This window comes from Pelodiscus sinensis, unplaced genomic scaffold (assembly GCF_049634645.1).
Source record: "Pelodiscus sinensis isolate JC-2024 unplaced genomic scaffold, ASM4963464v1 ctg36, whole genome shotgun sequence".
NCBI classification, from domain to species: Eukaryota; Metazoa; Chordata; order Testudines; family Trionychidae; genus Pelodiscus; species Pelodiscus sinensis.
The window spans coordinates 1,500,754-1,524,435 of NW_027465931.1; the positions used below are offsets into that span (position 1 = coordinate 1,500,754).

Consider the following 23,682-nt stretch of genomic DNA (forward strand, 5'->3'; position numbering starts at 1 on the left):
GGCTACTTTTAGATCTGCAATTGTGTGTCCAGGAAGATTGAAGTGTTCCCCTAGAGGTTTTTGTATGTTGCCATTCCTAATATCAGATTTGTGTCCATTGATTCTTTTAGGTAGGGACTGTCCTGTTTGGCCGATGTATATAGCAGTGGGTCATTGTTGGCACATGATGGCCTATATTACGTTGGTGGATGTGCAGGAGAATGTACCAGTGAGAGTATGGCTGATCTGGTTAGGTCCTGTGATGGTGTTGCTGGTGTATACATGTGGGCAGAGTTGGCAGCGAGGTTTGTTGCAAGGATTGGTTCCTGAGTTCGAGTGATTATGGTGTGTTGTGTAGTTGCTGGTGAGAATCTGCTTCAGGTTGGCGGGTTGTGTGTGGGCAAGGGCCGGCCTAACTCCCAAGGCAAATAGTTAACCTGTGGAACTCCTAGCTGCAGGAGGCTGTGAAGGCTAGAACTGGAACAGAGTTTAAAGGGAAGGGAGATCAAGTCATGGAGGTTGGGTCCATGGAGTAGTGTTAGCCAGAGGGTAGGAGTGGTGTCCCTGCCCAAGGTTTGTAAGCTCAGGTCTCAGGGTCGGGGGTCTCAGTGGACCCCCTTGATTTTCATGCACACCTGCTCCTGGGTGGCCAGGCTGGCAGCTCTCCTGCCCTAGCCGGCCACTTTCCTGTGACCTAGTGCGGAGGTCGTGGATGAGGTCCACGATGTCCGCACTAGCCCAGGTGGGTGCCTGCCTCTTGCGGTCCCGGGCAAGCTCCCGGGAGCCGCCAGTCTGGTCCCGGGAAGAGGGGGTGGGCTGGGGGACATCGGGTGGGTGACTCTGTGCCGTGCCAGGTGCAGGGTCTGCTAGCTGGGTGCTGGCAGACTTGCACCTGGCACGGGCACCGTAGCCAGCCCGTGCCCCTTTAAGGGATCTGGGGCCTGGAGGGGGGCAATAGAGTTTCTCTTGTGTTGGCCAGAGTGGCCACCAGGGAAACCTGGGGAGGGCTAGCCTCCCACTCGTTTGAATTAAGGGGCTACACAGCCCTTAATTCGGACTAGTAAGTTCGAACTAGGCTTAATCCTCGTAAAATGAGGTTTTCCTAGTTCGAACTAAGCGCTCCGCTAGTTCGATTTAAATTCGAACTAGCGGAGCGCTAGTGTAGCGCCTAGGAATGTTAGTTCGAACTCACGTCCGTAAGTTCGAACTAACATTGTAGCGTAGACATACCCTCAGGTCCTTGCAGTGCCTGTGCAAGACCGAGCCGATAAGCAAGGGGCCATTTGGGGGCTGGGGGCAGTCGCTCTGGGGAGTTGGAACCCCTGGACTTCGCTCTTCAGGCTGCGCCCCAAGCTCCCCTTTGCTCCTCTCATTTGCAGAATGGCCAAACGCTTCAGACAATTCTTTAAGAACACCCTGAAGATGGCCCCAGGGCCGGTGGGGAGCAGCTCCTCCGTCCCCGCGGGCGGGGAAGCTGAATCCCACCAGCTCGGGGCGACTCGCCCACCGGACAGGCCCACCCGGACCTGGCTCCAGGGGCGGCTGGGAAGGCGGGACCCAGCCCAGCGGGGCAGCCGGGTAGGGTGGCTCTGGGGCCTCCTCCTCTGTGGAGAGAAACATCTGCCCCGGGAGCCCAGCCCCCATTACCACCAGGGGGCATCGCCCTGCCCGGCCCCCGGGGACCTGCCAGTCTCCGGGAGCCCCCAGCCCGTCGCTCCCCGCACCAGCCCCTGTAGCTGTGGGTCCAGGTCCGTCAGCAGCAGCGCCTGGGCCTCCAGCTGCAGCCGGGCCACCTCCCGCAGCCGCTCAGACCCAGGTGAGGGGCCGTGAACACGCTGGGCCCAGGGGCTCACCCAGTACCCGGGGGGGGGGGAGGGGCTGAGAACGTTGGCAGATGTGAGGGTGGAAGGGGGATGGGTCCCTGCGAGGGGCGTGTGGGGCCCAACCTGCCCTGGGTCCCTGACATGGGGGCACGTGACCCCTGCTGGCCACTGGAGTCACCCTGTTCCCTTCCTTCCCGCACAGAGTCCCCCTGCGCCTCACCGGAGCGCTGCCAGGAGCTGGTGGACTCCTGGGTGGAGGACGTGTCCATTTTTGACATCGAAGAGCAGCTCCACACCCGGGACACGGTAGGAACCTTCTCCACACGGGGGGGACCCGAGTGTGTCCGGCCCCTTCCCAGCACGTCCCCCCCCCCCGGGAGGGGCTTGTCCCTGGGGATCCCCCTGGTGCCCCTTCTCCTGCATAACATGGGCCCCCCAAGCTGGGGGCTCTTGTCATGCACCAGCTGGGCCCCCACAAGCCTGGGGCAGCAGTTGGGGGCGGAGTGTGGGTGCTTGGAGAACCAGCAGCTCCCACCTCCACTCCTGGGAGACCTGAGCCCTGCCGCTGCCCGGGGGGGGGGAGCAGGCCCCAGGCTCACAGACTCTCTCTGGGGTGCAGAGCCCAGCCGCCCTCCAGCGGTTCCTCCTGGCCATCTCCACCGCCTGCCTCGCCGCCCTCCAAAGGGGCGAGGGCACCCTGGCGCCGCGCTGCAGCAGGGACACCGTGGTGGCCAGGATTGTGGTGAGCGAGTCGCGGTGGCCGGGAGGAGGGGAGGGGATACGAGGGGTGGACAGGGGTCTGCCTGAGCAATGGGTGTGGGTGGGGGACCTGGAAATGGGATGGGTGGGGCCAGGAGAGCTGGAGGGGGTGTGTGGGTGGGGTTGGTGGAGGAGGGAGGGACAGAGAAATGGGGCAGGTCTGGGGTGCTGGACAGGAAGGGGGATTCGGGACAGGGAGGGGTCTCCCCGGGCCATGGGGGGGGGCTGGAAGGCAGCAGAGCGGGCTGCTGGGGATGCGCCTGGGGAGCTGGGATGAGGAGGTTCAGAGGCTGGTCACCAGGGCAGTGAGGGGCAGGAGACGGCCTGGGGACAAGGACTGAGCTGGTCCCGGTTTGGGAGGGGGGTGCTGGGAGGGGCCCTGTGCCGGGCAGGGGGGCTACAGGGCAGCGGGAGGCAGTGGGGTTGGATCCTGCTGGGTGGGGGGCGCTGGCCGTGTGAGCGTCTCTTGGGGGCCCCAGTCTCACACGCCCCTTTGTCTCCTTGGGTCTCCCAGGAGATCATGGAGGCCTCCCCCCCACCTCTGGTCTTGGCCAATTGCCTCAGCGCCGCCTGCAGCCTCAGGTACCGACCCCCCCCGACCCCCCCCCAAGAGCAGATCCCCTGACCAGGGAGTGGGAAAGTCTCCTGCTGCTGAATTAACAGTCTCTGCCCCTCTCTCCTGCCAGCACCCTGAAGCCTCCCCTGCCGGCCCAGCTCCTGAGCCCCCTGCTGAGGGCGGCCGTGGGACAGACAGTGTCTGGGGACTGGCAGCAGGAGCCCACCCACAATCAGGTACGTCCCCTCCCTCGCCCCCACCCAGCCAGGAGCAGGAGCAGCCTCTGGCGGCCTGGATCCCCCAACCCCAGCCCCCCCTCTGACCCAGGGCTCCCCCTTGCCTTGCAGGAGTTCAGCCGGGTCCTTGCTGACATCCTCGATGTCCTATTGGGCAATGTCCTCGCCGCGTCCCCAGACACCGCCCGGCTCCAGCTGATTCTGGAGGTGAGCCCCGTGGGGGGGACGGGGCCATTGTCCCTGCTTCCCCGGGGGGTCGAGGGAGGAGCAGTGTCAGTGCCTGGGGGGGGGGGCACAGTCTGAGAGGAGCCCCAAGCTCTGCCCAGAACCGGCGCCTCCCTTCGGGTCCTGACCTGCCTCTTTCCCCCCCAGCACCTGAGCCCCTGGCTGGAGTCCCGCCTGCCCCAGGAGCGAGCCAGGGCCCTTGGCAGCACCACGGCCCTGCTGGGAGTCGCCACCACCCTCCCGGGGTTTGACGTAAGTGACCTCGGAGCCGGGGGGTCTGGGGCTGCAGGGTGCGGGGCTGGGACCGTCCCCGGGAGGCAGAGGCAGGGTCGGGAATTGGCCGGGACTGATCCGCGTTCCACTTTCCCTGGGGAGGGGCGACCCTGGGCCTTTCAGGGAGCGGCCGTTTGTGTGGGACAGGATGCTCAGGGACACCCCCCTCTTCTCTCTCCCCTCAGAACTCCGCCGACTGGCCGAGGATGGGTCACCACGTGGCCCAGCTGGGCCTTTTCATTTCGGACCCTTCCGAGGACGTCAGCCGGCTGGCCCGGGAGGGGGTGCACCGCCTCTTCCAACTAGTCCTGCACCACAGGGGTAAGTAACCCAGCTGGGAAGTGGGCCCCAGGGACACCCTGAGGGTGCCGGCGGCGGGGGGAGGGGACCCAACCCTTTTCCTCAGACTGGTCCAAGGGGGGATGCGTCCCTCTGTGTTCCCGTCCTTCTGCCCCCTGTGCCCCTCCATTTGCCCAGGGATGCCTGCAGGGGCCCGTGGGAGGGGAAGGGCTCAGACCTGCCAGCAGAATGACCCTGTTGTGTCTCTTCCAGGCCTCAACATCCACCAGGCAGAGGACCTGTGGTGCAGGCACTGGTACAAGGAGAGGTGGGTCCTGGCTCACAGCAACACCGTGAGGGTGGGAGAGGTAAGGACGCGCTGCCAGGGCAGGGCAGGGCTCGGGGGTGGGGCTGGCTGGGGCCCTCGTGCGGGTAGGACGCGGGGGGGAAGCGGGGAGTGAGTCGCTGATCGAATGGTCGATGCATTTTCCCTCGACTATTCGAGCTGTGGACAGGGCGGCGCTGCCCCTTTGTGACGCTGTCCCGGCGTTTCAAAGGGGCGGCGCTTCCTAGGGGCAGTGACGCACGGAGCCCGGATCTCCCGTAGGAGGGGAACCAGGGCGGGACGGGGGGCAACACTTTTCGATGGAGGCCGCTCCAAGATGTTGGCCAGTGGCCTAGGGCTGCTCTGTTGTGCGGAGGGGGGTGAGGTCTGGGAGGGCCTTGGGGGCAGGAGGAAGGTGTGACCCGAGGCAGGGGTTAGGGTGCAGGGTGAGGAGAGCATCTGGGTGCAGGGTCTGGAAGGGAGTTTGGGGGAGGAGGAAGCTGTTTTAGCCCCAGGAGTTGGGGCCGGGCTCTGGGCCGTCAGCTGAAACCTCCTGTGCTCTTGATTTCAGGTCTTTGGGCAGCTCTTCACACCAGAGCAGGAGAATGCCTTTCTGGAGACGGCTCTGCACGCTGCCCGCTCCCCCCTGCGGCGCCACAGCAAGGCCGGGCTGGTCCTGGCCCACGCCCTGCAGGGGCAGGCCCATCAGCTCCTGGAATACATGGTGAGCAGCAGGAGCAAATGCAGGAGAATGGGGCAGGGGCAGGGTCTCCTTCTCTTCCCCTCAGTGAGTCCCCCCCACCCCTTTCCTCAGGCTGCCCCCACCCCATGTCCTACCCGCATGGTTGGGGGAGAAACCGTGTCCTAGGAGGCGGGAGGGGGCAGAGGTGTCAGGAGCCCTGGGGGGGTCAGGAGCTCACCCTAAGGGCTGCAGGCCTGACAGGCGTGACCAGAGAGCAGAACAAGTCTCAGCGCAGGAGGGAGGGGGGTGGAAATCCCGGGGGGCCCAGTACCCCTGAGTCCTTGGGGGATGAACCGCTGACGGATTCTGCTTCCCTTGCAGCAGGAAGACAGCCAGTGAGGGAGCTGAGGAGCCAGCAGCTGCGTCCCCCTCTCCCCAACCCTCCTAATTGTATAGAACTGGATTTAAACTCTGATTAAACAACATTTGAAAAAACATTTGTATCAGGCTTGGTCAATAATTTTTAATGGAGGGGGGGCATTTTGATAACTGATCAAGGGCCACATTTCTACTGAGGGGTTTGGGGTCTGGGACGGGGTGGTTGGGTGCAGAAGGGAGTTTAGGGTAGGAGCCTGGGTGCAGGGAGGGGGTGGAGGTCTGCCCTGGCTGGGGGGCAGGGCTGGAGGAGAGTTAGTTAGTTTCTGTCTGGGAGCATGGAGGAAGCAGCCTCAGCTACAGGCTGGGGGGTTTAAAAGCCGAGACCCCCTTCCCTATATCAAGGGGGGCTGAGGCATCCTAGACCTGCCCTGCAGCCTGATGACATCTGTCCTGTGCTGTATCCTGAAGAAGCAATAAACCACCTCTATTCTACCGGCTGGTGGAGTCTGTTCGTGCCATTACGGGGGTGCAGGAGGCGGGGGACCCCAACGCGCCATCACAGGGTGTCAGAGAGGAGTCTGGCCTGGGGGAGGGGTGTCGGGGGGGTGCAGGGTCAGGGAGGGAGCTGTGACCTGGGGAAAGGGGGACTCAGGTTCAGGTGGTCGCCTGGGACAGGCAGTGGGGGAGGGGATGTGGGTGCCGGGGCAGGCTCTGGCTGGGGGGCGCTTACCTAGGCAGCTGCATATGGGGGAGCCCAACTGTCACCTGAGAGGATGGAGGAGCCCGACTGTCACCTGAGGGGACGGGGGAACTCAATTTTCAACTGTGGGGAATGGAGGAAACAATGTGGAGGGGAGGGAGCGAGATGGGGGGGTGAATTGTTCCCGGAGGGGAGATCTCCCTGGCTGGGGGGGGAAGGGACATTTCCAGCAAAGCCCCTCACATAAGAGGGGGACAAATGGGGAGGAGGGAGAGGATGGGGATGGGCAGAGAGCTGGGCAGGTAGAAATGGGGAGGGGAAGGAGAAGGGAAGGGGGAGGAGATGGAGGAGAACAGGGGATGGGAACAGCGGAGGGTGGGGATGAGGAGCAGGACAGAAGTAGGGCAGTGGTGAGGATGGCTGGGCGATGAGAGCCCAGTCAGGGCCCAGGGGAGCTGCCCTTTCTGTGCCCAGGTGTCTGGGGGTCTCCCCCACACGCACATAACCCTGCTCCTCAGAGACTCTTTACAGTTTTTTTTCCAGCTCCCACTTTTGGGGGCAGGGACGTGCTGCCAGGAAGGGGCGATACCTCAAGTCACATCAGAAACACAGAGACACCCCCCCCCCCCACCACGTGACAGAGGCCAGGGCCAGCCTTAGGGAGCCCTACAGCAGAAACCTCTTCCCTCTCCCCCCAACCCAGCTTCAGAGGAGGTGACCTCCCCTCCCCCAGGAGGCTGCAGGGCACATCCCAGAGCAGCGGCTCTCAAGCTTTTTGGCCCCAAACCACCTGGCTCAACATAAACCTTTGCGTTCTAACCATTTTGAGTTGCACCCAGTGTTTCTGGGCAGGGCTATCAACAAAAGGATTAGTAAGAATGATGGAATATGGAGGAAATAAATAACACAAGGCAAGAGAAAAGTGACGACTTTACAATTGAGCGTGTAGCTCTCTATTTTACTGGCATCTTTCTGGGCATGTTACCGTGCATGCGATGCCACCTCAGTGCCATACAGCTGGTAAGTTCTCATTTCTTTTATCATAGCAGCATTCATTGAGAACTGTTTTTAAACTATTTAACAATTAAACAAAAGGGCAGAATTTCTACGGCAGAATTTCATTGCCGTAGAGAGCAAGGAAACCGGCCTTACTGCTACTTTAACTGCAGTAGTCGACAAGAAATGTTCCAAGTACTTGTGATGCTCCTTTTACAATCTGGATAAAACCTCTTCCCAGACGTTTCAAGTCCAGCACAAGACACGATTCTCATGGGCACAGCGCCTTTGGCATCACGGCTCGTCACACGGCAAACAGCTGCTGCGGGTGGCTGACCGGCCTTCGCTAAGGAGCGAGCAACACGGACCGAGCTGTGTGACTGGCCAGCACTGGGCTACTGAAACCAACTGAGCTGCCAGTCAGCAGACCTCGGCGTGGCTCTTTTCAAACTGTGCCTGGCCACGTTTTAACTGGATTGACGTACCCCACTGTGCTCCTCTAGGTGCTATAAGCAGCTCAGCTTCTGACATGGCCACGTGGCGCTGTGTGACAGGTACAATGTTTGACACTTTGTTCAGAGGAGATCACACACGTGAAGATATTTGAAATACAGACAAAATCTCTTCTGTTTAATTTGGTGCCCCAGGAAGCCTGGCTCCCAAGGCAACGTCTAATTCGCCTGTATGGTCGAGCTGGCCCTGCTAGCACAACACTTTGTACCCAGCCCAGCCCGGCTCTGTCGCTGTGGGGAACACGGGCTGCCGGGGGCTGCTCTGAGGTACGATGGTCACCGTGGGGTGTCAGCGCAGCACGGCCAGGGCCTGGCACGTGTGAGAAACAGATTGTGAACTTCCTTTCCCTTGCCAAGATGGCTCTTTGTGGTGTCCCTGTACCCACAGGACGGTCACTTGTTTCCTTTCACCTCCCCCTCTTTCCTCTATTTTTTAATTAATTGCTGTTTAATAAATTGTGTTTGCCCTGAGCTCTATGTAACGAGCTGTGGTCGGGAAGCATCCGGAACACAGAGACCACCCCAGGCTGGGGACTCCCTGCCCCTGTGCTAAGTGCCCAGGACAAGACTGGGGGGTCGCGCCTCCAGGGATCCTGGCCCAGCCTTGCTGGGGTTACGAGGGCCTTTCCCCCGCTTACACTGGGAGCAGGGTCAGCCACAGCCCTTGCTGTCCACACAGAGAGTGAAAAGCACCGGAGCCACCTCCCCGGAGCCCGGCTCCTGTGGAAACAAACAAGCGTCTCTGCTCGGGCGACTCCAGCAGGACGGGGAGCCGGGCTGACTCCGCTCACCCCCATCCAGGGACAGGCGGGTTTGAGTCCTTGTGTGGGGGTCGTACCCGCAAAGTTTGCCTTCCAATTGCCGCCCAGGAAAACCAGGGCCTCCCGGCCACCACTGGCCATCCTCCCCCCGTGTCCTTTCAATGCCAATCCCCCGCCCTCAGCTACGATGGCTGCCACCATTGTCCCCCTCCCCTCAGGGAAATGGTGCCCACTGGAGGGAGGGGAATATGGGGGGAGAGCGGGGATAAAGGGAGCAGGTGCTGAGGGGGGAAGGGAAGAGGGGACAATGGAAACTCCCCCCACCTGGCTGGGGGGCACCAGCGTTCCCCGTTCATGAGTGTGTCAGTGTGTATCTGCCCCATGGCCATGGGGGGTGTCACCTGCCCCTTGTTCCCCCCCTCCCCACCGGACAGAGTTGCCCCAGCTCAGCTGGAGTTTTGGAGGGAAAACAAATCCCCACACCCCATCCGCAGACCCTGACTCGGTGTGGGGGGAACCGTTCCCATCCCCCCTCTCGCCACCCCCTTCCAACAATGTCTGGGGCCCCCGCTGGACCTTCCTCCATCTCCCCCCAAACCTCCGCCCTGCTGCCCCTTCCCATGTCCCCTCAAATCTCCGTCCTTTCTGCCCCATCCTGTCTGCTCTCAAACCACTTCCCCCATCTCTCAGCACTGTCCTCGGCTCATCTCCCTCCCAACCCTTATTGCCCTGCAGCTCCCGTCCCATTTCTCTCAACCCCCTCTTCTGCCCTACAGCGACCTCTGCTGGCAACACTCAGGAGTCCTGCCTGCCAGGCCCTCGACTCTAACCACTAGTCCCCACTCGCCTCCCAGAGCCAGGATCAGAATCAAACCTTCCTGGCCCCCAGCTTTCTCCTGCTCTCTAGCCAGCGGCAGCACAAACACAGCCCGTGTCCCATCCCTTGCTAGGGACCTGGCCACTCACCCACTGGCCACTTGGGGGCAGGGTATCTGTGGGGCATGAGTAAGTCCCTGGGTCTCTCCTCATTGGTAACCTACTGGGGGCACAGGATCGAATTTATCTTGTTTCCGTTTCCTTTTGAACTTGGTTGATTTAATTCACACACAGAGAAAACACGCTTAGCTCCAGGCATTAAGCCATCATCACCGCTGAACTATGGCATAAGAGGCAGCAAACCCAGGTGCCCCCCATTGCGTCCTCTCTATGCATGGCACCAGGGCCCATGTCACATGGCGGCAGGTTTGCAGGCTAGGAGGGGAGGCTGCAGAATCAAACTTTCCAGCAACTGGAAATGACACAGTGACTGTCCCCCAAATGCCCTTAACTCTGCCCCCTCAGTCACGTGGCTTGTGATGCCATCCTTTGGATCATTTGTAAAAAAAGGGGTGTGTGTAATCTGCAGGAAATAGTCGTCGATTAAAGATGGAAGATGAGACTGCGGCTTCCTAGATCTCGCTCAGATGCACATTAGCCCAGGACACAGAGTACTTTGATGGTGACCAGTTTCCCCCTCCCCAAAACAAACAGGCCAGCTGCGAGCTACGTGACACTTGGCTGCAGGGTTTCCTGATTTGTGCAGGGACCTTTGCTGCTAACTGTGACCGCACTAGATTTCACCTGAAGATCAGAGACAAGGTGTGACGGACGCAGGAAGTGACAAGACATCGACATCTTCCTGTAGCTGCAGCTAGCATCTGATCTCCTTATATGGGACTGGGTAGAACTGGGCACCGGGGCGTTGGTGGTGGCGCTAAGGGGCCCCTCACAGCCCCATCATGGCATCTGCTATCACCGTCCTCTTCCTCGGAGAGTATCAGAGACAGCTGGGGCACGTGCCTATGGCAGGTGTGTGTGTGGGAGATCCGAGACCAGGGTGTGGGATCCAATCGCTCTGAGTTCTGGTCCCTAATGAGCTGTCTCCTCTCCAGGATGCTGGCTGGCGGAGCAATTCAGGGTGTTGGGACATGAGTATCTCTCTTTGGGACAGGTGGGGACAGAGAAGAGCTGTTGATACCTGAATGTTCACCCCAAAGCTGAGTTCCACCTCCTTGTTTTGACACTGGGGGGCTTAGATCAGAATCCGGACGGGTCCTCAGGGCAGTTGGGGGGTGACTGCGGATCGACACTGGGGGCCTTAGATCTGAACCAGGCCCTACTCCCAGGGCAGTCGGGGGTGACTCCAGATTGTTCTAAGGGGGACAGAGATCAGTCCCCAGCCCGCAGGGCCCCTGTGGGTGCAGAGAGGTGTCTGTGAGCCCCGGCGCTGTCCCTGGGAGTGGGTGCTAACACACGGGGAGGAGTTTGTGCCTCCCCAGCTCACTCCTGTCTGTGTGTAAATGCAGAGCTCCCTGCGCCCGGACCCTCCATCTCCATCAGCCCCGGCGGGGTGGTTGCCATGGGGGAAGCCATCACCATCCGCTGTCAGTGTTGGTGCCGGGGCAGGAGGCTGTGGCTGTATAAAGGTGCAGTCAGAATCCGGGATACCAGCCCAATTGTCCAGTTTCTCAAGATCTGTTTGAATTGTAATCCCATTCTACAATGTGTTTGCAACCCATCCCAGTTTGGAGTAATCTACAAAATGTAGAAGCCGTTGTTCACTCACTTTATACTAATTTCATCTAGACCACATTTCCCCAGTCTTCCGGTGTGAATGCCATGAGGGACAATGCCAAAAGCCAGACGAAAATCAACATATATCAGATCATGGTGCTATGTGAAGTGACAGGAAAGGTTGCAACTCAAGTGCTGTGTAGCTCTTCAGAGAGGGATGTCTGTGCAGGGGAACCAGTGAGGAGCTGAGACCAGAGGACCAAACAACCACAGAGCAACCTTCTCACCTTTCCCAGAGGGGGCATCATGTGGACGATAAACTTGGGCAGCCAGCGTGCTGTGTGTTCTCCAGCAGAGTCCTGCACGGATGGAAGCTGCAACTGTCTGGGGTGAAGGGCTTTTAAAAAAAGGAAATAACTGAACACAAAAAGCCTCTTGCAGAGCATGACAAGGCCGTTTTATTCGTTCTAGTACACTCTTGAGCTATGCTACATATTCCTGAGATCCATTTATTGGTGTATTACCTATTTCCTAGAGAGGGCTGGAATTTTCCCAGTGGAATGTGTTTCCACTGGAAAATGCAGTTTCATCAAAATTGAAACACCTCAAAGAAACTTGTCAATTTTGACAAAAATCTGGGTAATGAAAAAAAAAGGTAAATGAGTTGTTGCCATCAGATTGAAAGGGAACCTCTCTATTTTCCCTCCTAAAGTGGCTTTCTGTCTAATGTTTTAATGTTGCATTCCAGAATATAAAACTACTGTCAGTTGTTGTCTGCGTATGTGTTCTCTCTGTGTGTGTCGTGCTCATATTGGCCATGTAGCCCATACAGTCCCGGGTCCACCGGGGTTGGGTCGGGAGGCACCGGGGCAAGAGGGATAAAGGGCCTACCCACGGTAAGGTGGAGGGGTGGGTTCAAGCTGCCCAGTAAACCATTTTTGCCCATTTAATCACCTAATAAACCATCTTGTTAGTCTTTAAAGCGCTGCATAGTCCTGTCTTTTGTTTCCCAATGAAGGTTTTCACAGGATCAGAGTGATGCAACTGTGAAGTTCAGCTTGATCCATGATATTGTAAATTCAAATGTACATTTCCCACTGACTCTTGTTTAAAAACTCCTGAGATGGGGTGGACATTCCATAGGCCTCCTGGAAAAGTTTGTGTGTTAAGGAGCAACTTTAAAGAAAAAAGAGACCAGATTTCTCCAGCAAATGGAAGAAACACAGAATGTGCCATCAAGTCCGTACAGTACGTGAACATACTGCCCTATAGCTACACATGCTACGAGGGGGAGGGTGGCTGGAGGCAGGAGATGGCTGGACAAAGTCTCTTCACGGTCTATTTTAGTGTTCCTCTCACCATATCCTGTGGCTGGGTCTCTGAGCGGGGTTCTACATCAGTTCTACAAAACCACTGTACAGCTCAGATCTATTTATAGGCACTACATCTGTATGGGGCCTTTACAGGCTGCAGCAGGCCGGCGCTGGCCATTCCACAGTGATGGGCACCCAAGAAGACAGGCCTTTCTGGGTGCAGCTACTCATGCTTGCTAAAGGAGTCACACCATAGCCAGGCCCAGATTGGGCTCTGACCAGTTTACTGCTAGTTGCATGAGCGAAAGGAGCCAACCTGCTGGCTCTGCTGAAGCAATCAAGCATGTTCCTTTCTGCCTGGTCTGCACAGACTGAGCTCTGCTCATTTAGCTAAGACCTGATGAACTCTGTGGCCAGGTGGTGACCTCAGAAAAGGCCTGGCTTCCAGTCCCGGTAGCTAAATTGACTGAGCCTCACTCAGTGGACAAACCCTCGTAATGCTTGTGAAAATGCAGGCTGACACCTGCAGGGGAACCTTTTAACCTGCCTGGTCACTCAATCACAGATTTAAAAGTAGCCATTCGTTGACAAAGGAATTTCACTAACCAATTACAGAGACACTCTGCAGAACTTGGAATTCATCTACAGATCTGACACTGGTACCTTACTCTTGAACAACAACATTATCTGATTGGCGCATTAGAAAGCCAATTTCTCCCACCTTTAACATCTGTATTTTCATATGAAGTGAGTATTAAGGATGTTAAATATTGACTACTTGACTAATCGAATAGTGAATGCGTTTTGCATTGACTATTCAATTACTTGGTAGGGCACCTCTGCCTTTGAAGTGTAGCAACAGTCCTAGGGCTGATGCTACACTTGAAAGGTGAAAGTGCCGCATGGAACCTGCAGTCAGCGGGGGAGACTACCCTGCCGACCCCGGGCTCCGTGCAGCGCTCCCGCTTTGAACCACCGAAGGGATCAGCTGGGGAGTCCTGGGCTCCACACAGCAGTGCCACTTTGAAACTCCACAGGGAGCCTGGAGTCAGACTCCTTGCAAAATTTCAAAGTGTCAGCACTGTATGGAGCCTGGGGTCAGTGGAGGAGTCCCCAGCTGATCCTGGGCTCCACACGGCACTTTCACCTTTGAAGGGCTATTGCTAAGCTTCAAAGGCAGAGTGGGTCCGTGGAGCACTTTGAGAAACACTGCTCTATTGTATACCCAATAAAACCGGGTATGTATTTTTGAGGTTCAGGATTTCCCCCTCCCATTCTGTTCATGAGGCATCAAAACTCTGATTATCACAGGCTCCAGACAACTTTTCTGAAGCTGATGAGCTAGTCCTGCTTTCTCAGACAGAAGCCTAGAAGTGAAGAAATACATTTCTGCTGCTACCCTAAAAGGGTTCATTAGCTATATACATTCTCCTCTGGGTAGTTGATATTTGGGGTACATAGTTTTCAGCTCGTCACCAGTATTACATATTGGACAAAACTGTCAAAGCACCAAAGTGACTCTTTTTACCCAGCAACTGGTTAGAAAAATGAATTTCCATCCTATGGAAAATGGCATTATTTTGACATTTTCTTCCATCCCCAATCAAGCCAATGGGTCAAAATACCAACATTTTTCAACAATGACAAGTTTTAAAAAAAGACTTGAGGAAATGAAAGTAAATTCAGACTTGAGGAAATGAAAAAAAAATGATTTTTTAAATCCAAATGAAATTGTTACCAAAAACACAAATTACAGAATCATGAATGGGAGTCGATATATACATTTTATGAGCAGAAGTCCAATAAACTAAATATGCCAAATGGATCCCTGTTATAGCCAATATTTAAATGGGATTTAACAAAGAGAACCCCTTTTACTGAATGCAGGGAACATTAGCTTATTGATTCTAACTATGTGTTCTCTTCTCTGAATGCCTACTTTTACTTCTTGGACAATATTTCTTGGATCAGAATATGTAGTTACTATGAATCAATCCTCTATTTCATTACTTCACCAAGAATGTCCCCTTTATATGCTCAACCCTTCTCTGAACCCCTCTCTCCGTTGCTGCCCTCGGTCAGGGCAGACCCATCTGCAGACTTCACCTCCCACTCTGAGCTCGGAGGGATGTAAAGAGGCATCTTACTCGTTCTGACTAGTCCACTATGCCTTGATGGGTATCAGACATCATCTGCTGCCATCTACCTCTTGGCTGGGACTTTTCTTCCCATCAGTCTCAAGTGATTTCAACTCTTAGCAAGCAGGACAGAAGAAACACATTTAACCTAAAAAGATTCCTAAAGATGCCTATTTAGCTCTTCTCTTTGAACAGTGGGGGAGAACACATCTAACCCATGCAGGCTGGAGAAAACATAAATATGATTTAGATTAGAATAACCTTCCCTCACCCCTTTTTTCTCATATGCTATGTCTACACTGCAGGGGGGGGGGGCTTTTTGGAAAAAGGTACGCAAATTGCGAATCGCAATTTGTGTACCTTTTTCTGATTCTTTTTTCGGAAGAGACTTTTCCAACATTTGGCCTATTTACATTGGGCGAAATGCGGGAAAAACCTCCTCTTTCAGAAGAGCCCTTATTCCTCATAAAATGAGGAATACAGGGCTTCCCAGTGCATGTGCCCGCTTTTTTGGAAATTGGTCCAAAAAAAGCGGATGCTTTCCCTGGATGTGGCAGAATTTTTTCAGGGTATCCCAGAAAAACTCTGTAGTGTAGCCATAGCCATAGAGCTCTGAAAGTCAGGTCCCTGCTTAGCAAGGTTCTTTTTGATAATTATGAGCCCTTCCCTTTGGAACAAATTTAGCAAGATCCTGCTTTTCTGTATTCCCACAAAATTACAAACATTGGTAACCATATTTTAGCTCTCCCTGCATTTAATAAAACAATAGCTGGGGTAGAGTCACAAATTAAGTTAATTACAATAAACAAAGTAACACTCAAATCTGCAAACTATCTAACAAATCTAAGCAAAGCAGGAGCAAACTATATTTACACACCAACACACTCAGACTACGTCTACACTGGCATGATTTTCCGGAAATGCTTTTAACGGAAAAGATTTCTGTTAAAAGCATTTTTGGAAAAGCACGTCTAGATTGGCAGGACGCTTTTGCGCAAAAGCACTTTTTGCGGAAAAGCGCCCACGGCCAATCTAGACGCGCTTTTCCACAAAAAAGCCCCAATCGCCATTTTTGTGATCGGGGCTTTATTGCAGAAAACAAATCTCTGCTGTCTACACTGGCCCTTTTGCACAAAAGTTTTTCGGAAACTTTTCAGTAGAGCTGCTTTTAGGTACACTGGTATCAGAGAAAGAATTTAGGTTGTTTTCTTCAAGCACAGCCAAAGGCTTTCTTAATTTATAGCAGAAGTGACTTTAAAACACCCCCTACACACCCACGGAAAGGACGGGCTGTTAAATGTGAAAATTGGCTGAAATGTCTCTTCTCCTGTTTATTTGGCCATTCAGAACATGGGACTGACGCCTCCACAGTCCATTGTCATTGTTTGAGGTTCAGATCAAAGGAAACTCCTTGGTTTTTCAGTTTCAAACAGGAAGCTGGGGCTGAGGGATGGTGCAGGGAGAATGTAGTGAACCTTCGTTTCATACAGACAGCGGCAACACAGTCCACAGGAGATAAAAAACCGACCTGCCTATTGTCACAGCCCTGAGAAGCAAAAGGAGATGCAGAGGTGAATGCAGCAGCTTCCTGTACCTGCTACCAGAAGCAACTCAGTTGGGAGGGGCTGTGTCTGATCTTCTGTGAATCCCAGTGGGCAAGAGGAAACCCAGAACAGATTCTGGTCTCCTTGTTGCCTCTCCTCACCAAATCTCCTGATGATCCCACTGCTGCTTCTCTGGCTTTGCTGTGAGTAGTGTGGATATTCCACCTTTTATTTTTAGTTGAGACTGAGAACAAAATATTTGAGCCTGGTCCCCTTAATTAAAAGGCAACATTTTAATAACTGGTCTAAAATTGAATTTAAGGGTAAGGTTTGCCAAGTCACCTAGGGGATTTCAACACACAATTCTCATTCACCTTAACAGGAATTGAGAGTCCAGATCCTTTAGGGCACACTTAAAATCTCAGCCTTAATTTTATACACATACTGAGACACACATATAAAGGTTAAGATTCTACCATTGCAAATTCAGTGTAACTCCACTTGACTTACTTTTGATTTGAACTGTGCAAATTTGGGGCAGAATCAGACCGTAAGGAAATATCACTTGTTTAATCAAGATATCTCTGTTTAAGATCCACCACTATAGAATGGAACTTATTTTGGAAGATTAATAACCTATACATTGAAGATATAATCATTTAATTTTCCATTGGGACACCTACAATATGCACACATGAATAAAGAGCGTGAAATCTTCTTGAATAATCCAAAATGGAATTCAAAAGAAGTCATAGGGTACGTCTACCCTATTTCAAAATAACTAGTGCTATTCTGAAATAACTTAGTCCGCATCTACACAGCAGGCTGTTTTTTTAAAATAGTATCTAAATACTGTCAAGTTGGAAGACTTCTTACTCCAACTCCTGTAATCCTCATTGTACAAGTTTGGGTAGCTTATCTGAAGTAAGCTCTGCAGTGTAGGAATACCCACAGTGATTAGAGGTGGCTGGATTCCACATATATTTATTTGTCATCTAAGAAACAAGGAGTCCAATTCTTATAATAAATAATCTGATCAGTTTTATTTGGCAAGTAAGAAAAAACACCATGCCAAATATTTATTTAAATCATTGGAAATAATTGTTGTACCTACACTGTATTTATTATTTTAAGCACCATTCTTTTCCTTTTACATGCTTTCAGTAGTTTAGTTGGCAAGCATCATGACTTTAGTTGCTGAGTTTAAAGAGAGAGCAGAATGGGAATTTTTCATGGTAGTGAAAGTTCCAGTAGTTGAGAATATGTTCTGACTTCATTTCAAAACAGCCTCACATTTTAAAAATCTTCCTCCGTTCACATACTCAGAATTTCCTTAAAACAATCTCCTTTTCAAATTCAAATCTCTTCTTAGTCACAATCTAGAAGGAATTTTTTTATTTTCAATTGTTTGCCTTAAATCTCTTTAATCATCTATGTGACAGCAGAAAAACAGGCATGTCTTTCCAAGCAATAAAACAAAATATGACTGACTAATTTTCACATGGACAATTAATATATAAAGGAATTTTAGAAGCAGCAATTTTCCAGGTAACTTGGCCTTTGTCTGATATGAAACAATTTCAGAATGGCTCAATTTTTTTCAAAGCAGACAACATGGAAGAAGTGAGCTAGGTCAATTGCGTAGCTTATTTCAAAACAGCTTATTTCGAAATGGGGAGCATCTACACAGCACTTATTCTGAAATAGAGCACCCTTCCTCTGGCTTTCCTTATTCCTATTACAATGAGGGTTGCAGGAGTCAGAGTAAGAAGTCCTCCAGCTTACAGTATTTCGACATTATTTTGAAATAACTGCCGGCTGTGTAGATTTCGAAAAAGCATTGCTGTGCAGACGCCCCTCTAGAGTTTAATAGGGAATGCATTGTCTAGAATATTGCAAGGAGCTCCCAGGGAGTTAAATTTTTGCACTAGTGTAAAGTCAGTTAAATTGGGACTGAGATCTTAGTTTAATCTAGGCTTGAAGAGAATTGGTGCCCCTTTATATAATGTTATTATAGCTCTGCATTTACCTGCTAGTATGTGATATTACTCAACATCATGTGTCATATGATGAAAATGTTAAAGGGGCAGAATGCATTTCCTTTCTTTTTTTGTATTTGAAACATCCAGGTGTCATTTTGCTCAACCACTCTATCATGTCTGCATTATAGCGATTTTTTTTTCATTTGTGGACCCCTAAAATAATTCAAATGCAGCTGCAGATCCCTTTGGAAATATTAGGATTTGTCCATAATATTACACAGCTTTTACTGTCACAGCTGTGTCAGTACAGTTATGTCGATAAAAGTCGAGTAATGTAAAAGCTGCTGTTTGTGAGCCCTTTTCCTGACAAAATCATTCTACCACCTATGAGAAGGATTTGTATTGTCAACAGGAGAGCACTCCTGCGGAAAATGACCCATTTGCCACTGAAAAGTTTGACTTTCGAATGAACGGGGTGTTAAGCCTCCGTGAATGACAAATGTTTTGTTGTTTAATTGGCAACATAGACAAAGCCTTAGATTTAATCTGCAAACCCACAAGGGACCCTGGATCATAGGCTATAAACCACCATTGTATTTAATTTCCTTTATATCTCATAAGAGAAAATAATATGCAGCTAAAGGTATTATTTATCTCTGGGTAAAGGAGGTCAGAATGTGCCCTGACCCATTCCAGCAACAGGTGAGTCTGGATTTACCCAATAGCAGCATAGAACAAAGCTTGAGCCTGTGCCCAAAACTAAAATTGTGTGTTTATTTTAAAGGGGTTCATTTCACAAATCAAGAAATCTGCAGCTCTCCGGGTGAGTATTTGCTCCACATTCCTAGAACAGAAATAAAATAACACTGCAGAAAAAGCCTGCAATTTCTGAAAGACTAGCAATGAATTCCAGGGACAGAAACTGTGAGGAGCTGGGTGGGGTTATGTAGACTGGGTTAAAAATATTAATTGTTTATTAGATGAAGGTCTCTATATTGAGGGAAATTAATTTATTTACCAAATTCCACAGGAACATCTAGAAAAACAGGGTATGTCTACACTAGAAAGTTAGTTCGAACTAACGGACGTTAGTTCGAACTAACTTTCCTATGCGCTACACTAGCGCTCCGCTAGTTCGAATTTGAATCGAACTAGCGGAGCGCTTAGTTCGAACTAGGTAAACCTCATTTTACGAGGACTAACGCCTAGTTCGAACTAGCTAGTTCGAACTAAGGGCTGTGTAGCCCTTTAGTTCGAACTAGTGGGAGGCTAGCCCTCCCCAGGTTTCCCTGGTGGCCACTCTGGCCAACACCAGGGAAACTCTATGCCCCCCTCCCGGCCCCGGACCCCTTAAAGGGGCACGGGCTGGCTACGGTGCCCGTGCCAGGTGCAAGCCTGCCAGCACCCAGCTAGCAGACCCTGCACCTGGCACGGCACAGAGCCACCCACCCGATGCCCCCCAGCCCACCCCCTCTTGCCGGGACCAGGCTGGCGGCTCCCGGGAGCTTCCCCTGGACTGCAAGAGGCGGGCACCTTCCTGGGCTAGTGCGGACATCGTGGACCTCGTCCACAATCTCCGCACTAGGCACAGGAAAGTGGCCGTCTAGGGCAGGAGAGCTGCCCGCCTGGCCACCCAGGACCAGGTGTGCATGAAAATCAAGGGAGTCCACTGAGACCCCCGACACTGAGCCCTGAGCTTACAATGGCCGTACTGGGTCAGACCAAAGGTCCATCTAGCCCAGTAGCCTGTCTGCCAACAGCGGCCAACCCTAGGGACCCTGGAGGGGATGGACCGAAGACAATGACCAAGCCATTTGTCTCGTGCCATCCCTCTCCAGCCTTCCACAAACTTTGGGCAGGGACACCACTCCTACCCTCTGGCTAATAGGACTCCATGGACCCAACCTCCATCACTTTATCTCACTTCCCTTTAAACTCTGTTCTAGTTGTAGCCTTCACAGCCTCCTGCAGCAAGGAGTTCCACAGGTTAACTATTTGCTTTGTCAAGAACAACAACTTTCTCTTACTAGTTTCAAGCCTGCTACCCATTCCTTTCCTTTGGTGTCCTCTAGTCCTTCTTTATGGGAACTCAGGAAGAACTTTTCTGAATGCACCCTCTCCACCCAACCCCTGCTTTTAGAGACCTCTATCCTGTCCCCCCTCCGTCTCCTCTTTTCTAAGCTGAACAGTCCCAGTCTCTGTAGCCTTTCTTCATCTGGGACCTGTTCCCAACCCCTGATCATGTTAGTTGCCCTCCCCTCTCCCAGCCTTTCTCTTCCCCTCTCCCACCTCCTTTTCCCAGTGTCCCCCAGTTTTGTTCAATAAAGACAGAGTCAATGTTGGAAGAAACGTTATCTTTATTTTGTACATCAATAAGAAGAGGGGCTAGGGAAGGGTAAGTGGAAGGAGGTGAGGGAGGAATGGGGTACGAGCCCCCGATGGGGAGGACTGGGCTGGCTCTGCGGGCTTCTGGGGGTGGAAGCTCTCCTGCAGCCCCCCAATTACTCCCTCTCCCCAGATGGCAGCCTGCGGCAAGTGCAGCCGGGCTGATGGCCGAGTGGTGTGATGTGCCCAGTGTGGGCACTCAGGGCACTCCAAGCCAGAACTTCTTTGGAAGCGGGGCACCCCTTAGAACTGTGTGTCCGGGGTGGGGGTCGGGACCCTTTAAGCGCAGCCCTCGGCTAGCCTGAGACAGCATCTCCATGCTCTAAGTCCTCCTTTTATGCCCTGCCGGCACTGCTTCCGGCCATCCTTAAGCCCTGTTCAGAGTCCACTCAATGTGGACTTGCTAGTTCGAACTAGCAAAACGCTAGTTCGAACTAGTTTTTAGTTCTAGACGCGTTAGTTCGAACTATCTTAGTTCGAATTAACTAATTCGAACTAAGTTAGTTCGAACTAGCGCTGTAGTGTAGACGTACCCACACTGTGCAAAATACTTTGGAAGATAATTAATTTAATAGCAATGGCGTAATTGACCAAACAGCACAGTGATTGAAAGCTGATCAGCAGTATTAGCTTGTGAATTGCTCTTAATGAACATATGCTCTTGAGTATAAACAACCAAAAAAGGATGCAGTAAAACTAAAAGGTAAACCCTGGGCTATGCAGGAATAAAAATAATAATAATGAAAAAGATGAATCACTGGAATTTTTTCCCTAAACCAAGGCCTCAGGCTTCTTTGCGGATCCAAGTCCAGCCTGTTTTCCACACCTGCTCTGAACCCCTTGGATGGCTCTGGCAACCCATATAGGGAACGGGGATATAGCAGACTTTTTCATAAGAGCCTTTCAACCCCATTTGGAAATAGTGGATAATGCAGCGGGTCAGCAAACCCAACCTATTGCAAGCTTCTGCTGTCACAGGGGCCCGGATATGTTATTTTGCTTGTCTTAGATGGTGCCTATATAAAAATTTCCTCCCCAAACTTCCCATGATGCAAGGATAGATCAGTGTCATTTGGAAAATTAGGGAGAAAGAACCTGGCTTGTAAGGAGTATGGAACACTGTCCAACCAGGAATTTATAATTCTGGGCTGTCTCTGACTTTATGAATTGGTGTGACTAGAGCACAATTAAAATCAAGGCACCCAGTTTTAGTGGCCGCTGATAAATTGGAACTATTTGTTACAGTTGGATAAGTAACTCTGAGGGTGCATCTACACAGCTGGGCTTTTAACTCAAAAAAGCTACACAAACTGAGCTACATCAATTGCTCAGCTTATTTCAAAATTGGGAGCATCTACACAGCACTTATTTCAAAATAGAGCTCTCCTCATCCGACTCCTTATACAACGAGGCTACGTCTAGACTGGCATGATTTTCCGCAAATGATTTTCATGGAAAAGTTTTCCGTTAAGAGCATTTGCAGAAAAGAGCGTCTAGATAGGCACAGACGCTTTTCCTCAAAAGCACTTTTTGCGGAAAAGCGTCTGTGCCAATCTAGACGCACTTTTGCACAAAAAAGCCCCAATCGCCATTTTCGCAATCCAGGCTTTTTTGCGCAAAACAAATCTGAGCTGTCTACACTGGCGCTTTTGCGCAAAAGGACTTTTACCGAACGGGAGCAGCATAGTATTTCCGCAAGAAGCACTGATTTCTTACATGAGATCGTCAGTGTTCTTGTGGAAATTCAAGTGGCCAGTGCAGACAGCTGGCAAGTTTTTCTGCAAATCAGCTGATTTTGCAGAAAAAACTTGTCAGTCTAGACACAGCCTGAAGGTTATAAGAGTTGGAGTAAACACTCCTCTAGCTTGACAGTATTTCAACATGATTTTGAAATAACTGGTTGTGTAGAGACAGAGACAGAGACAGAGGCAACAGACTGACCCCCCCCCCCCCACTTCCTTTCCTTCTATGGGCTCTTTGGGGCAACATTTCCATTGGGATTTTGTAAAGGCCCCAAAACCAGGCAGGTGACCTTATATATTGGGCCAAAATCTCTGCTAATGTCCTTAGAGCACTGGCAGGTTCCATCATTAAGGAAATAGACCCATTGTCTTTAGCCGAATGTTTTTATTACTCAGGTAACCTCTCTGCTCCTCAGCTACTTCTAGACAAGACATCCTCTGAGGAAGGAGTCAGCTTGGTCCTGAAGTGCAAAGTACCTGCCCTCTCTCCTTTTTCACGTGTTATTTTCTGCAAAGATGGGAAGGATCTTGGAAGCTGGCCAATGCAGGAAACCAAATTTGTCTACAGCTATCGAGTGAGTGTGAACAACACAGGGAGATTTACCTGTCTGTATCAGCACAAGGATTATCAGAATCAGGAAAAGAATTCACTTCTAAGTGACTCCCAGAACCTGGATGTGACAGGTAAGACACTAAACTTGCCTTAATTATACAAATATTCTCCAATATTAGAGACATCCAAATGGGCTACATCAAAATGACCAATAGTTCTTCTAACCCTGTACACTGTCTTCCGACAGTCGCCAATGCTAGGAACTTCAGAGGGAATAATCCATCCCCTGTAATCCAGTCCCAGCTTCTGATGGGTGGAGGTTTAAGGACACCCAGAGCATGAGGTTGCATCCCTAACCATCTTGGCTAACAGCCATTGATGGGCTTGACTTTCATGAACTTCTTTTTTCAATCCTATTACTACTTTGAACATCACAACATCCCCTGGCAAGGAGTTCCACAGGTTGACTGTGGAGAAGTATTCCTTACGTTTGCTTTAAACCTTCCACCTACTGATTTCATTGGGTGCCCGCTAATTCATGTGTTATGTGAAGGAATAAATAAAATTCCTCTTTTTACCTACTGGTGCCGATTTGATAAAATGGACAAGAAGTGAGAACAAAGGGGCCCAAACAAATCTCCTGTAAAGTGGGTTGAGAATGTTGTTGTTTGTGGAGACAAGTCTCACAGGGATAGAAAGTCTAACAGATGTAATTGGGCATAAACTTCCATGGGTAAAAAAGGTTGGAGTAGAAATTAGAGGCAAGGAGATATTATATATTACATTATATATTACTGGAAGTTTGACTGAGCATTGCATTTTTCTTCATTTAAATTATTATTCTGGGGTGGATCTGGGAAGTGGGGGGTTCAGTATGCAGGCTGCCCCAGGGGAAGAGAATAACCCCAGCCCCTCACACTGCAGCAGCTTGGGTGGGGAAGAGAGGGAGAGGTAAGAAGTGCCTACCCATAGTCGCTGCTGCTACAGT

The 23,682-nt window shown here is 51.6% G+C and overlaps 2 long non-coding RNA genes across 2 annotated transcripts; both read left to right on the forward strand.

The window, feature by feature from the left end:
* The first annotated feature begins 4,094 nt into the window (after positions 1 to 4,094).
* Positions 4,095 to 5,160, forward strand: LOC142825144 (uncharacterized). Its single transcript, XR_012899631.1, has 3 exons — positions 4,095 to 4,172; positions 4,404 to 4,498; positions 5,027 to 5,160. It is a non-coding gene; the product is annotated as an uncharacterized LOC142825144 (long non-coding RNA).
* Positions 5,161 to 15,973: 10,813 nt separating this feature from the next.
* On the forward strand, positions 15,974 to 22,757 carry LOC142825151 (uncharacterized). Its single transcript, XR_012899633.1, has 3 exons — positions 15,974 to 16,235; positions 18,799 to 18,837; positions 22,538 to 22,757. It is a non-coding gene; the product is annotated as an uncharacterized LOC142825151 (long non-coding RNA).
* The last annotated feature ends 925 nt before the right edge of the window (positions 22,758 to 23,682 follow it).